At 43.6% G+C, this 15,593-nt stretch overlaps 1 protein-coding gene across 1 annotated transcript in view; it reads left to right on the top strand.

Annotated features, from left to right (window-relative positions):
* The window catches only part of ASB18 (ankyrin repeat and SOCS box containing 18), a 44,734-nt gene that overhangs the window by 4,691 nt on the left and 24,450 nt on the right, over positions 1–15,593 (top strand). The gene's annotated exons all lie outside the window — the stretch shown is intronic.

Raw genomic sequence — 15,593 nt, forward strand, 5'->3', positions numbered from 1 at the left:
CCCCCGGCCCCCGGGGCGGGTGTAATTAGCGCTTGATTGCGAGCGCGAGGCGGGAGGCGCCGCACCGAGGTAATGAGCGGGGTGATCACAGGCCTGCAGACGCCGGCGCTGACGAATGCTAAAAGGCCACTGGCGGCGTTGGAGGCTGAAAAATTAGGGTTTTTAATGATAATTTTATGCAGAATAATTGTCACAGTGTGACATAAATGGTTAGCTCCTCGGGCGGGGCCTCGGAGTCCCACAGGAAGCCGAACTGCGCCCCGCGTTTTCGGGCGCCTGCCCAGGGCCGGGGGTTCGGGGAGTTTTGCAGCTGCCGGCCGACCCCCGCGGCTCCCCTTGCGGGGTGTCTGTCCCCGCGGGGCCCGCAGAGTCCCGGGAGAGGCAGGCGGCTTGCGTTTGCTCGTCGTGACACTCCGTCAGTCAAAATGGTCTGGTCGCGGCCCTCGGGGTTGCGATTTCTTGGCCTTCTATCACGGTGGTGGGGATTAAACAAAACCGCCCTCTCGAGAGCAGGCGGGGCCACTGGGCTCTCGGTGACCCAGGCGGGGCCACCAGCGACCAGTGTCACTCGAGATGAGAGCAGGGACTGAGAAAGACGAGAGAACCACCTGAGGGTGCCTGAAGGAAAAACTATGCTGACTATACGTATATGTCCTTTTACAGTTTATTTACGTAGAGAGAGAGCGCACCTGCAGGAGCGGGGGAGGGGCCGAGAGAGAGGGAGAGAGAATCCCAAGCTGGTTCAGCACAGCCAGAGGCAGAGCCCTACCGGGGACTCGATCTCACCAACCGTGAGATCGTGACCTGAGCCCAGATCAAGGGTCCCATGCTTGACCCCCTGAGCCACCCAGGCACCCCCTAAAGATATACTTTTTAAAGCAGCTCTCCTCAGGTGTCGTTGGCATACGGTAAATTGCGCCTGTTTTTAAGTGCACAATTTGATAAATCTGGACCTATGCATTCAGGACAATATGCATTCACGAGATCATCCCCACAATCAAGGGAGTGAGCACACCCATCACCGTCAGACGTTTCCCTGCCCCACTGTTATCCCCCCCCCATTATTATCCCACTAATCTGCTTTTCTAGCCCTGTAATTCAGTCTGAATTGGCCAGTGTTGTACATTTTGTCTGGCTCCTTTCATGCAACGCGATTACTTTGAGATTCAGCATATTGTGCCGTGGATCCATAATTCACTCCTTTCCATTGCTGAGTGGTATTCCCCGGTATGGGACTGCCACAATGTGTTTATCCGCTCGCGTGTTGAAAGACACTTGATTGTTTCCAGTCTGGGGCTATTACAAATAAAGCTGCTATGAACATTTGTGTACTAGCCTCTGTACGGGTGTCTGCTTCCATTCCTCCTGGACGTGTGCCTAGGGGTGGAATGGCTGGCTTGTATGCGATTGAAAGATAACCTTCTAAGAAACCGCCAAACTGTTTCCAAAGTGGTTGTGCCAAGTTGCACTCCCACCAGCAGGGTACGAATGTTCTCGTTGTTTCACATCCTCGGTAGCGGTTGCTTATGGAAACTCTTTAACTGTAGACCTTCGAATAGGTGTGTAAAAATATCCTGTTGTAGTTTTGAGTTGCAATTCCCTAACGACAAGTGATGTTGAGCACCTTTTCATGTACCTATTTGACATCCATCGGTCTTCTTCAGTGAAGTGCCTGTTCAAATCTTGTGTCCCCCCTCCCTTTTTTTTTTTAACATTGGGTTGTTTTCTTAAAATGTGAGATTCCTTTATATATTCTGAATACAAGCCCCTCATCAGACATATAATTTGAAAATATTATCTCCCAACCTATGGGTTGTACTGTCTTCTCTTAAAAATGCCTTTTAGGAAAATAAATGCCTTTTAGGGGCGCCTGGGTGGCTCAGTGGGTTAAGCATCTTCTCAATTTCAGTTCAAGTCATGATCTCACAGTCCTGAGATTAAACCCCCACCTCAGGCTCCACACTGAGCATGGAGCCTGCTTGGGATTCTCTCTCTCTCTCTCTCTCTCTCTCTCTCTCTCTCTCACACACACACACACACACACACACAACATAAATAAACATTTTTAAATGCCTTTTAAAGAATAGCAATTCTTAATTTTGGTGGAATCAGCTTGTCAATTTTTTTCTTTAGAAATTACCTTGGGTTATAATATCTTTTAAAAAAAAAAAAAGTCTTTGCCTAACCCAGAGCCACAAACATTTCCTCCTAAATTTTCCTCTATAAATTTAATAATTTTACATTTTGCATTTAAGTCTGTGACCCATTTTTTTGTTAATTTCTGCATATGGTGTGAGGTATAGATCGAAGCTTTCTTCTTTGCATGCACATGACCGAGTGTCCCGGCACCATTTGTCAAAGGGTCTTTCCTTTCTGCCCTGAATTGCCTTTGCACTTTTGTCCAAAATCAACTGACTACATGTGCATGGGTTTATTTCTGGACTCTCTTAAGTGTACACACAGGACAAAGCCTGACTGATTCAACTGGTAAAGAGCCACTCTTAAGTTCAGACCATTTATCACTTACGTACACTGTGAAAAGAGGACTGGCCAATGGTGCCAATGCCTCGTCCCACACACCAAGGACAACTCCTGCCAAGACTTAGATCAGCAGGGGTTCAAGACCTTTGCTTGCACAGCCTGTGTGGATACACACAAGGTTACCAGAGCTCCATGGTAGAGCCATTCCTCTATATTTGTCTTCTATTTTATTGTCCTGTTTGTCAATTTTGACATCAGTACCACATTGTATTGAATACTAGAGCTCTATAAGAAACCTCGAAGTCAGGTAGTGTAGGTTCTTGGGTGTCGTTCTTTGTCAAAGATGTTTTGGCTATTCTAGCTCCTTTGCATTTCCGTGTAAGTTTGAAAACCATTTTGTCAATTTCTATTTTAAAAAAAAAAGCTGCAGGGTTCTGACTGGGGTCAGAATCAACCTGGAATCTCCCCAGTTGACCCATAGGTCAATCTATAGATTTGGGGAGAATGGACATAATAAACACAAGAAAGCTCTCCGTTCCTTTAGGTCTTTAATTTGTCTCTGCTGTGTTTCTTACTTTTCAGTGTACAGGGCTGGCACATATTTGTCAGATTTCTCCCTAAATATTTATTTTTGGTGCTTGGTAAATGGTATTTTTTATTGTAAATTTTTGATCATGTGTAGCTATTATATAAAATTAATAATTTATTTTTCCATATTGATCTTGTATCTTGCAACCCTGTTAAGCTCAATAATTGTTCTCATAACTCATTGTAAGTTCCGTAAGATTTCTATGCAGGCAGCTGTGTGATCTTTCAATAAACATAGCTTTACTTCTTCAGCTGATGCACTTTATTCTTTATCTTGCCTTATTGCACTGGCTAGTATCTCCAGGGCAATGATGAAGAGAAGTAGTAACAGCAGACAACTTTTCTTATTCCTGATCTTAGAGGAAAGCCTAAGTCTTTCACCATTAAGTAAGAGATTAGACATTGGATTTTTGTAGATGAACTTTTTCAGATTGAGAGAGCTCCCCTCTATTTCTAGCTTGCTGAGAGTTTTTATTACTAATGGATATCGAATTTTCTCAAATACCTTTTCTGCATATTTAGACATGATCATACAGTGTGTTTTCTAGTCTGTTAGTATAATGATTTATATTGATTGTTTTTCAAATGTTAAACCAACCTCGCCATCTTGAGATAAACTACACTTGATCATGAATATTATCCATTTTAATAAATTATTGGGTCTGATTAGCTGGAAAAACTTTAATCTGTATCTATGTTCATGAGAGATATTGGTCTGTAATTTTCTTTTCTTGTAATGTCTTTATCTGGTCTTCATATCAGAGTGACACTGGCTTCAAAAATGAGTTGGAAAGTGTCTCTTCCTCAACCATTTTCTTGAAGAGCTGGTATAAAATTGTCATTATTTCTTTCTTAAATGTTTGGTAGTGGGGCACCTGGGTGGTTCAGTCGGTTGAGCATCTGACTCTTGATTTCACCTTGGGTCATGAACCCAAGGTCATGGGATTGAGCCCCATATTGGGCTCCATGCTCAACATGGAGCCTGCTTAGAATTCTCTCTCTCTCTCTCTCTCTCTCTCTCTCTCTCTCTCACTCCCCCTCCCCCACCCCTACTCACACACTCCCTCTCTAAAAAAAATTAAAAATATATTTGGTAGCATTCATCAATGAAGCAATCTGGGCCTGGAGTTTTCTTTATGAGAAGGTTTTTAAATATTAATTCAATTTCTTTAATAGCTGTTGTACTACTGAAAATATTTCTTCTTGGGTGAGCTTTGATAGCTTGTATCTTTCAAGAAATTTATCTCTTTCAGCTATGTTGTTGAATTTATTGGCATAAGTTGTTCTTTATTATCCTTTTAATTTTTTTTTTTAACGTTTACTTATTTTTGAGACAGGGAGAGACAGCATGACGGGGGAGGGTCAGAGAGAGAGGGAGACACAGAATCTGAAATGGGCTCCAGGCCCTGAGCTGTCAGCATGGAGCCCGACGCGGGGCTCGAACTCCCAAACTGCGAGATCGTGACCTGAGCCGAAGTCGGATGGTTAACCAACTGAGCCACCCAGGCGCCCCTTAATCTTTAAAAGCTATAGTATTATCACCACTCTCATTCATGATATTGGAATTCATTATATTGTTTCTTTTGTTTCCTTCCCTGATCAGCCTTGTTTTTGATTTCATTGATTTTGTTTGTTTGTTTGCTGTTTTCTATTTCACTAACTTCCACTAAGGTCTTTATTATATTTCCTTCTTTGATTACCTTGAGTTTCATTTGCTCTTCTTCCAGTTTCTGAAGATAGAAACTGATGTCATTGATTTGATGATTTTTTTTTTTATTTTCTAATATAGGCTTGCTTTTGGTGTTGTACATGTCCCCCTGTGTATTACTTTAGCTAAATCCTGCAATGCTAATGTTATATTTTCATTTTCAATCTATTTTAAATTCTTTCTAATTTGTCTTTGGATTTTTTTCTTTGAACCATAGTTATATAGAAGTGCGTTATTTAGTTTTCAAATACTTGGGTATTTTCCAGATATCTTTCTAGTCTTGATTTCTAATTTTATTTCCATGTGGTAGGAGAACTTACTTTGTATCTCTTTACTCCTTTTCAATTTGAGTCTTCTTTTATTATCCAAAATATATTCTGTCTTAGCAAATGTTCCATGTACACTAGACAGGAATTTGTATTCCTGTCTAGTTATTGAGAGGGGTGTGAGAGGAGTGTTCTATATATGCCAAATGAGTCAAGATGCCTAGCACTGTCATTTAAGACTTCTATACCTTTCTGTTTTCTGCCTACTTGTCTTACAAGTTATTGAAAGAGAAGTGTTGAAATCTCTGACTATAATCATTTTGTCTACTTCTCTCTATAGTTGTATCAGTTCTTGCCTCAAATATTTTGAAGCCTTGTTATTAAGTACACGGATGTTTAGCATTATTATGTAGAACTGACCTCTATCATTATGAGAAGATATCTTTATCTCTGGTTTTATTCTTTGCTCTAAAATCTACTAAGTCCCCTATTAATATATCTAGTTGATGTTAATATAGATTTCTCTTGAATGGTGTTATCATAGTATATATTTTTCCATCTGCATGAGTTATCTATTGCTGCATAAAAAATCACCATAAACTTAGAGACTTAACACGCATTTCTTATCTCAAAGTTTCTGTGGGTGAAAGTTTGGAAATTGCTTAGCTAGGTTCTCTACTTCAGAGTCACTCACAAGACTGCAATCAAGATGTCAACAAGGGCCAGGGTTTCATATGAAGGATCAACTGGGAAAGAATCTGCTGCCAAACTCATATGCTCATCAGCAGAATTCAGCTCCTCAGGGACTGTGGACTGAAGGTCTCAGTTTCTTGCTGACAAATGATTGAAGGCCAACCTTAGTTTTTGCCTTTATTTTTAAAGTAGATTTCTTGTTGGCAGCCTGTAATTGGATCTTTTTTTTTAAATCCAATCTGATAGTCTGCCTTTTAATTGGATGTTTACATCATTTACACCTAATGTGATTTTGATATGGCTAGGTTCAAATCAAACATCTTGCTATTTTTTTCAATCCCTTCTTTGTTTACTGTATCTTCTTTTTTCTACCTTCTCCTGTATTAATTAAGGAATTTTTATGATTCCATTAGTCTCCTTTTTTGACTTATTCTATAAAAATTTTGTTGTGTTATTTTAGTGGTTGCTTTGGGGTTTATAATGTATACATCTATATCCACCTGCTCTCAAGTATTAACTATACTATCATATAGAGTACAACAGCATACTTCCATTTCTCTCCTCCTAGCCTTTGTGTTAATGGTATCACATATTTTACTTCTACATACAATTCCTGCAATAAATTTTGTCTTGTTCTAATAGCCCATACGCTTTTAAATATATTGAGATAATAAGAAAAAAAGTTTGTATGTTTACCCAGGTAGTTCTTATTTCCAGTTTCCTTCATCTCTTTGTAGAGATCAAAAATTTCACCCAGTATCATTTTCCTTCTGCTTGAAGGACTTTCTTCAACATTTCTTATAGCGATGAATCCTTTCAGTGTTTGTGTGTTTGACAAAGTCTTTATTTCACCTGAGTGTTTGAAAAGGGCTTTTTTAGGTAGAGAATTCTGGGTTGACAGGGTTGTTTTTTTTTTTTTCTTTCAGTGTTTTAAACACATAGCTCCACTGTCTTTCAACTTAACATTTTTTAGTGAAAAGTCTTCTTTATTTTTGTTCTTTTGTAATAATGTCCTTTTCCCGGCTTAAAATTTTTCTCCTTATCACTGATTGTAAGCAGTTTGGTAGTAATGTATTTTGATGTAGTTTGTTCGTGTTTCTTGTCCTTGAGATTCCTTGAGTTTCTTGGACTTGAGGGCTTATAATTTTCATCATATTTGGAAAAATTTGGGTAGTTATTTCCTCACATTTCTTCTGTGTGATCGCCTCCTCTCTTTCAGGGACTCCAATTACACGTATATGACACCATTTTAAGTTGTTCCACGGCTCACTGGTGCTATCATTTTGTTTCTTCTGCAATTGGTTTATCTTTTGTTCTAAAATACCTCATCTGCCATTATTCCCATCTAATGTATTTTTCATCTCAGACATTATGGTTTTCAACTTTACAAGTCCAATCTTCGGTCTTTTTCGTATCTTCCACACCTTTACTTAATATGTTCAACCTTTTCGGGGCGCCTGGGCGGCTCAGTCGGTTAAGCAGCCGACTTCGGCTCAGGTCACGATCTCGCGGTCCGTGAGTTCGAGCCCCGCGTCGGGCTCTGTGCTGACAGCTCAGAGCCTGGAGCCTGTTTCAGATTCTGTGTCTCCCTCTCTCTCTGACCCTCCCCCGTTCATGCTCTGTCTCTCTCTGTCTCAAAAATAAATAAACGTTAAAAAAATTTTTTTAAAAAATATGTTCAACCTTTTCTCTAGCTTCTCAAACATACAGAATCGGTCTTAATAACAATTTTAAAGTTCCTGTCCACTAATTCTATCATCTGGGTCAGTTTTAATTGACTGAGTTGTTGTTGTTTTTTCTCTTTATCTTATTGGGTGCTGGATATTTTTCTATCCCTATCAATATTTTTGATCTCTACTCTGAAATGTAAAGTTACTTGGAAACACTTTGATCCTCTTGGGTCTTGCTTTTAAGCTTTGTTAGGCAGGATCAGAGCAGTGTTAAGACTAAAGTTAATTTTTTCCCTACTACTGAGACCACACCCTTCTTAGTAATCTAACCATGCCCCATTATATATGCGGTTTTAAACGCTGGTTGTTGAGAACAGACACTATTCCTGAACTTCTACATACCATGGGTATGATTCCCTCTCTTTTGGGGTGCTATTTCTCCCGTCTTGAGCAGTTCCCTCACACACATACACTAATCACTACTCAACTGAATACTCAAGGGGACGCTCTGCAAAGTTCTTTCTCTGTGAAGACACCCCCTGCCCAGTACTCTGCCTCTCAAACTCTACCTGCCTTGGCCTCCCCAGACCCCTATATCTATCTCCTTAACTCTGAGAGTCACTGGGCTCTGCCTGGGACCTCTTCACTCTGTCCCACTCTGGGAGCCCAGAGTCCCTTTGGGAGGTCAAGAAATTCAGTGTTTGCCAATCATGTTGGTAAGTTCAAACCTTGTGATCCATTTCTGTCCTCAGCTGCAGGCATTCTCTACTTTCTAGCTTACGTTAGTGAAAGCTGGGTGAAAGGCATTTGGAAATTCTCTGTGCTATCTTTGCAACTCTTTCCATAAATCTAAAATAATTTAAAAATAAAAAGAGTTTTAAAAACTTAGTTTGCTTCACACCTTAGGTTCCAGCCTCCCACTTTACGGTATCAGAAAAATACTGCTTTTTACTAAGAAATGAGAAAGAAACACCTACTCAGAGCACAAAATATTGTGAATTCCATCAATAGCTCTTCTGACAAGCCAACAAGCTCACATCTGGATGTTATAAAGAGCTGAGATATATGCAGACCGTTAGGGCTACAGCTTATCCACTGTGTGATAGAAACTAATTTCCTGGCTTCAGTTGGCTTTTCAGAAATCATACAGGTCCAGGACATTGTTTAATAAGGACTTTTCAAATGCCTTTGTATTAACATGGAGCTTTTTAAACCTCTTTTCTTTTGTCTTCCTCTTTCTCCTCCTCCTCCTCTTCTTCGCATCCCTTGTCCGCCTCTATGTGTCTCTCCATATGAATCTTTCTCCCTGGTGATTTAATTTGACAGTCTTGACTTATTTAAATCCTGGTTATTGGGGGAAAGTTTGAGATAAGTGATGAATATACCAGAAGTTCAGGCAGAACTATGCAACAGCTGACTTAGAATCCCTTCGATATCAATGATTATAATGGAAAATGCTTGCGGATTCCATTGAACACCTCTACAATAACATAGCCAACTACCTTGAAGGATAAAAAGGTAATAGATGTCAGAAAGGGCTTGGGGTTTCGACCACAGCTTTTCAGCTCTAAAGAGTCCCCCTAAAGTTAGACTCCGAGGAGGTCTGGCTTCAGGTAGTATAAACATATTATCACTTTGACAAGAAAGAGCTACCTTCTCCAGAATCTTTTTATACATAGTAGATTTTAGGTCATCCTTAATTTTTTTACCTTACAGTAGAGAGGGGGTCGTTGACCTACATACAGAGCCATTTCATTTTCTTACTCTTGATGACAATGGTCTCCACACCTCGGGACCCACTTCTGCTCCAACCCCTTTTAGTCAGCAATTCACCATGGGTGCAGGACTTTAAAACCTTTGAGTCTCTGAGTTCCTGGGATTAAAAAAGAAAAATTATCTGTGCTTCCTTCCAACCAGCAAGCTTCAGAATTCAGAATTCAACACACAAAAAAGGATATCAGAGCTTTAATCTAGGAGCCTTTTGAAGAGATTTTCCCAAAAAGAAAAGTTCCAGTAAAGTTACTCTCTTCACGTTAGTAACCTGCTTGTCAGCCTCGCCCTATTTATTATCAGACTCCTCTCCTTTACCCTCTTTTTTAAATCTGAGATAATTAAAATGAGAAAAGGAGGGGTAGAAGCCTGATTCTTCCCCCCCCCCCCCCAGTCTGAAGTTATCTTGCTTTGAACGGAAGTGAGGAAGACTTCCTTCCCTCATGAGCATATCAGTAAAAAGCATACATGTTTACTTTTTTCGTCCCGGTTGGATTAATTTAACTCGGTAAAAAAAATCATTCAGAACCCAGCGCCAGACCTGTGGAAGCAGCTAATCTCCTTAACAATCACCGAAGAGAACTATTGGACAATGCTTTTCTAGTTCAGACGAGGCAAGCTGAAATCCAGGCAGAGAGAAAGAAAGTATGACTTTTCCCGAGGCAAGAAAGGCACTCTCTGGCCAGGTTCAAGCAGAGATAACTGTTCAAAGTCCTCGCACCAACTCCAAATGTCTCCACGGGAGGTTTACCTACACAAGGTGCCGGGCTCGTGGGTGTTGATACATAATCTGGAAAACTGTGTGCTCTTTCCACACCCCAGAGGAGTGGTTGATTTATTGAGGGGAAGAAACATGGCCTGATTCAACAGGAGTCTGAGGCATCAGAAGGATATTAAAGAGCAAGGTGTCATAGAGGGGCCACCCCCATCGGGTGATTTGATATTGGTAGAACTTCACACATTCCTGAACATTTCCAACGGTCTTACTTCTGATGGTCCTCCAGCAGACCTGCAAGGCATGAGAATTCCCAATCTGCAGACCAGGAAACTGAGTCCCATCGAGGGCCCATGTTTTGCAAGTAAGGTGGCACACAGTGGAAATTGCCAAAAGCCAAGTGTTGGAAGAGACACCAATGCTGAACGATCACCTCTCCCTTGTTCACCTAAGTTCTTTTCACACACCCTGTACAGTCAGGAAGTCCCTGCACATCTCCAGCCAGCACCTTCCAGACATGTTCTATTACAGGTGTCTATGCCCCTTCCCTGACCCTTGATGGCCTCTCAGGTAGATTTGTCAGCTTTCGGATCACTTGCCAAGTCCCGTTTGAAAACCTACAACCCACTGTCAAGAATTAGAAGAGGTAATAATGGAAGCCAAGTCAAACCTTTACCCTCTGGGCAAAAGCCTTGATCAGACAATATGCAAATGGCCAAGATGCAAACAAAAAGGTGTTCAACATCACTAATCATCAGGGAAATGCAAATTAAAACCACCAGGAAGGGTGCCTGGGTGGCTCGGTCTGTTAAGCGTCCAACTTCAGCTCAGGTCATGATCTCACGGCTCCTGAGTTCGAGCCCTGCGTCAGGCTCTGTGCTGACAGCTCAGAGCCTGGAGCCTGCTTTGGATTCTGTGTCTCCCTCTCTCTGCCCCTCCTGCTCATGCCCTCTCTCTCTCTCTCAAAAATGAATACACACTGAAAAAAAAAAACTTTTTTTAAACCACAAGGAAAAATTTCCTGCTTCACACCCATCAGAGTGGCTAAAGTCGAAAACACCGACAAATACTGAATCTCACCAAGAGTGTGGATCAGCCAGAACTCTTGTACTTTGCATAATAATACAATCACTTCACTAATATGTTCGGCAATTTCTTTTAAAGTTAAACATACACCTGCCAGCTCTTCCACTTCTACGAATTTACCCAAGAGAAACGAGAACATATGTCCACGAGAAGACTTACACAAAGATGTTCACAGCAGCCTTATCCATAATAGCCAAAAAACAGAGATACCCAAATGTCCATCAATATCAATAGAAGAGGGAATTTGGAAATTGTAGTATATCCAGACAATTAAATATGACTCAGAAATAAAAAAAAAATTAACGAGTTACTCACACACACAACGATATGATGAATGTCAAAGACATTATGCTGAGCAAAAGAAGCCAGACACCAAAAAGGAGAAAATTCTAGAGAACTAAACCATGAGAGAGATCAGAACAGTGATTGCCTGTGGGTGAAGACTGGCGGCCAACACAAGGAAACTTCCAGAGACAGCGAAATATTCTACATTTTGATTGGAATGTCATTTACACAGGCACATTCCTTTGTCAAAATGTATACAACTGTAGTCTTAAGACCTGTGCAATCCTCCATATGCAAAGTTTACCTCACTTTAAAAATTCGTACGTACCTGCATACATAAAACTTTTCTCTCATCCAGGTGTTGATGAAGGGATGCTGGTGAAGCTTCTAGAAAGTCAGATACTACTTCAAGGGCAAGTGGGGCACACAGTGGAGATGACGTCACAAAGTCTGTTCCTTAAATCATTTCTCAGTTTGCCAAAATGCAGGGTTTCGCTTGCAGTCCGGGGAGAATGTGCCCACAACATCATCACCAGCCACAACCATCCGTCACTTCAGAAAAAATGTAAGTGGTGGCCATTGCTCAGAGAGAAACCCTAAGGATTGAAATGGCCGGCTGGTCTCTCTCTCAATCTCCCCCCACCCTTAAGGATTTGTCCATTCACATCAGCCCTTTCAACTGTAAACATTTATGCCTGATAGTCTCACAGCTTAGCATCTCGGAAGAAAGGGAAAGAGAAGAAAACACAGAACAGAAAGGGGCGGGTGGCAGGTCCCCAAAGGAGAGCCTCAGCAGAAGGTCCAGGGAAATAAAGTGGAACAGCTCCTCCATCAAAGTCGTGGGGCAGTGGCTTCCCCGTCCCTCATTCGGAGCCAGCTGGGGAGTCTATCCACAGGAGGGAAACTTCTTGCAATGGCTTCATTAGAAAACACGGCTGTATTTTCTTCCCAAGTCTCTCCCCCGCGTCCCCTGCCCCCCACAGGCTGGCACTTGCCCAGCACCCAGACAGTCGCTCCCACCCCCACCCATGGACCCCGCCCTGGGGCTCCAATCACCCTGCCCCGGGGACGTGTCTCCAGCCCATCAGCCCACATGGCAACCCTGAGGAAGAAACGGAGCAGCAACGATGATCCAACAAGACTGCTTCGTAACACTCCCTGCGTATGTCATCTCGCATGAAACCCCTTCTGCCTGTCAGAGGGACTGGACGGCAATCGCGTAAGGAGAAGGGCGAAGGCAGCCAGGACTCTCCAAGGACTCCAGAGACCCCCGGCGATAGGAAACATGGTTCCATGTTTTGGTGGTTGCTGGATCATGAAGCTGTCCAGTGATAGCTGGGGTTCCCATCCCAAACGGGGTGTGCTGGCTGTGGGGTCACCGTCATCTCCCACGTCCCTAACCTTGAGATCATTGCCCAGACCTCAAAAACTGAATCCAGCTGGGGAACACGGGAGCTTGCGTGCAGAGCTGCTGGCATGACCTGGTGAGAAGCAGGCTGCTGTTACCTGCCCCATGGACCAAGTCCACGAGGCTGGTGACCTCCCCTGCCTTGTCCTGCCTTCTGGGTCCTGCAGCAAGTTTATCCAGAAATTCTTGTGAAGCGCCCAGAGAAGACACACTTCTCCCCGCCCTGAGGGGCTGCATGGAAGATGTTCTCCACTTCCTGAACGAGTGGATCCATGACTGAATGAAAAGTTCAGAAGTCACTTCTGGAAAATGCCTAGCACGGTGCCTGGCTCAGAGAGAGTTTAACAAATGATACGACAGGCGAGTGGCCTGACGAACAGCTCTGAAGCCAGAGTAGTTGAGATCTCCACCTTGCCGCTTCCTGCCCATATGGCCCTCATGCAAGTCACTGGTCTTTTAAGCCTCAAGTTTCCCACCTGCAAATTCCACCTACCATGCAGATTTGTCGCAAAAACTACAGATAACCTTTTTTTAAAAATAACTTAAAAGATCAAGTACTAGAGACCTCTCAGCTCAGATCCAGAGGCTGTGAAATACCTCCTTTGAAAGCTTTGTATAGACCGAGTGATGTGGGGGGGGGGGGGGGGTACGCCTGGGTGGCTCAGTCGGCTAAGCGTCCGACTCTTGATTTCGGCTCAGGTCACGATCTCATGGTTCGTGAGTTCGGGCCCCAAGTTGGGGTCCGCACTGACAGTGCGGAGCCTGCTTGGGATTCTCTCTCCTCTCCTTCTCTCTCTGACCCTCCCCTGCTTGCTCATGCACACACTCGCTTTCTCAAGAATAAAAAAAAAAAAAAAAAAAGGACGAGTAATGGGGAGGGAGGAGGGGGGCAGATGACGGCCAGCGTTGAGCAGGCCCGGCCTCACAAAACGCAGCGAGGCTTGGCGGGTCGTTGTCAACGGGGAAGAGAGCAAGTAAACAGCAGAAAAGTATTCTTGTGGACTTCTGCACCTGAGAGATTGCCGGGCGGTGCCTCAGGAAGATGCTGGAAGGTAGATGGGAGCCGTGTGTCGGACGTGGGCTCAGAGTCCTACTTCCCCACTTAGAAATAAGTTAAAATGACATTAATTCAACAGCCCTCGATGGGCTCATCTTTATTAACTCCTGCCTTGTGGCTCGAGCTCCTTCTTCTGTGTGCTGTCAACCTCAGGCCGCTGTAACAGCCTGTCACCACAATCATCATCAAAGACGGCGATGAGGGATGGGGGGTGTTAGTGTTTGCCCAAGCTGCTTTGTATCAGAGGCTGTTCAGACAATACAGTGTCTCCTTAATCCCCGTAAGACAGAGACAACTTGTTCTGGCAGGCCGAGATGGGAATGTACCCTTGGTTCCTGACAGGGGCCGTCTACACCGGCCCCAGGCCTTCGTGAGTCGCCTGTCAGGACAGCAAGAAACCTGCTCACGGAATCTGCCCTCAGAGGAGAGGACTCAGCCGAAGCTGGGCTGCCCACACAGTCGAACCAAAGCTTGGGTGGTGCTGTCCTCGCTGGGCCACTTCTTCTCCACTAGAGACACTGACACGTACAAGGTCAGGTCTGGGAGGCCCCCGAGACTGCTCTCACTTATCACCACCCCTGCCCTGTCCTTCAGACTCACCCTCTCGGAGGTACTCGGTACATACTTCCTGAGATCGCTGCTTATATCCGGACAGGGCAATGGAAACTCTGAGCACGTTCTGGGACCCTGGAATGCTAGCCATTTCTGAGACTCCGTGAACTGTTGCTGTGGCTGGTGGGGGATGGGTTTGCTATCATCAACCTCCGTTGTTCCTGTTTCGAGCCATAACTCTGATCCATTATGGAAATTTCGAAGATACGGGCAGGCAAAAAGGAAAGAAAAGCGTCCCTCGCCCCATCATCCACAGGTAAACACACACCGGCCTATACATTTCTAGGTTTGTTTCTCTCTGTGCCTGTATGTATCTGGTTTTAAAAAAAAAAAACAAGACTGTTCAGTGCTGTTTTGTAACCTAATCTTTTCCCATAACCACTGCAAATAGCTTTCCGTGTCATTAAACAGGCTCCCACACCTTCATTTTCGATGACTGCCCAGTGAGCGCCAGCAGAGATGTGTGCCTCAGTCAATTGTTTGTGTTGTTTTCTCTCGTGCGTGTGGTCTGCAACTTACCCCGCTACCTGCTCGAAGGAAGTGCCCAGATTTAGCCAATTAGAGCTCTTCATTAAAAATGAAAAGGGCACCCGCAGCCCTCTGGAGGATGGGCTGGTTGCCCTCGTTCTTCTGAAAGGTATCTTCGTTGCAAATAGCAACTTGGACATCAGCCAGTTAGGCTCTGGACGTGGAAGAGAGGCCGGGTTGTATTTCCCGGTGGACTTCTTTGGAGAGGCTGGGCGGCTTAAAAAAAAAAAATAGTAGAAGGAAGTGTTTTTGCCATTGTTTGTGAGCGCACACAGGCTCAGCGGCAAAATGAGACGGAACCCTTGATTTCTAACCTCCTGCTGCAGTGTTCAAAATGCCTCCCAGAGAGGCAAAGAGGAAGCTACTCTGAAGCACTCTGATTGTAAAATTTGCATCCTCTCTTAGCTGGTTATTGTCCCCAAGGACATTTCACATCAAATTGTACTTGTTTGTAAAGATTTTTCACCCAAGACAGGCCACCTCTCAAGATAACTGCTGATACGGAGGCTAGAGAAATAGAAGGAATTAGAAATGCCAAGAGTCCCGGGGTAGAAATATACACGGATTTAAGGGCAGCCACTTCCAGCCTGGAAACCCTCGACGGATGATCTCGGTTCAGCCCCCCAGCTAAGTATGTAACAGGAAAAAAGAGCAGCGACACGAAGGAACGCTAAAAGATGTTCATTAACGAGATGCGCTAGTCCAACGTGCTTTCAGGGAATACCA

This window comes from Herpailurus yagouaroundi, unplaced genomic scaffold (genome assembly GCF_014898765.1).
Source record: "Herpailurus yagouaroundi ecotype Mexico unplaced genomic scaffold, PumYag 202, whole genome shotgun sequence".
NCBI classification, from domain to species: domain Eukaryota; kingdom Metazoa; phylum Chordata; class Mammalia; order Carnivora; family Felidae; genus Herpailurus; species Herpailurus yagouaroundi.